We start from the raw sequence: 388 nt of genomic DNA on the forward strand, positions 1-388 counted from the left end.
GTTACCGCTTTGCTCAGCCCCTCTTATAGCGTTGCTAGTTGCAGGTGAAGTTGAAGATTTCTCCATGGTGAACAGGATTTTGGTTGGGATATCACAATATCTCTTATATTATTAATGCATCTATATACTTGGTAAAGGGTGGAAGGCTCGGCCTTATGCCTAGTGTTTTGTTCCACTCTTGCCGCCCTAGTTTCCGTCATACCGGTGTTATGTTCCCGGATTTTGCGTTCCTTACGCGGTCAGGTGATTTATGGGACCCCCTTGACAGTTCGCTTTGAATAAAACTCCTCCAGCAAGGCCCAACCTTGGTTTTACCATTTGCCTCACCACCACCTACCCTTTCCCTTGGGTCGGCCAACCCAAGGGTCATCTTTATTTTAGCCCCCCC

Source organism: Triticum dicoccoides, chromosome 2B (assembly GCF_002162155.2).
Source record: "Triticum dicoccoides isolate Atlit2015 ecotype Zavitan chromosome 2B, WEW_v2.0, whole genome shotgun sequence".
In the NCBI taxonomy this organism is placed as follows: Eukaryota; Viridiplantae; Streptophyta; class Magnoliopsida; order Poales; family Poaceae; genus Triticum; species Triticum dicoccoides.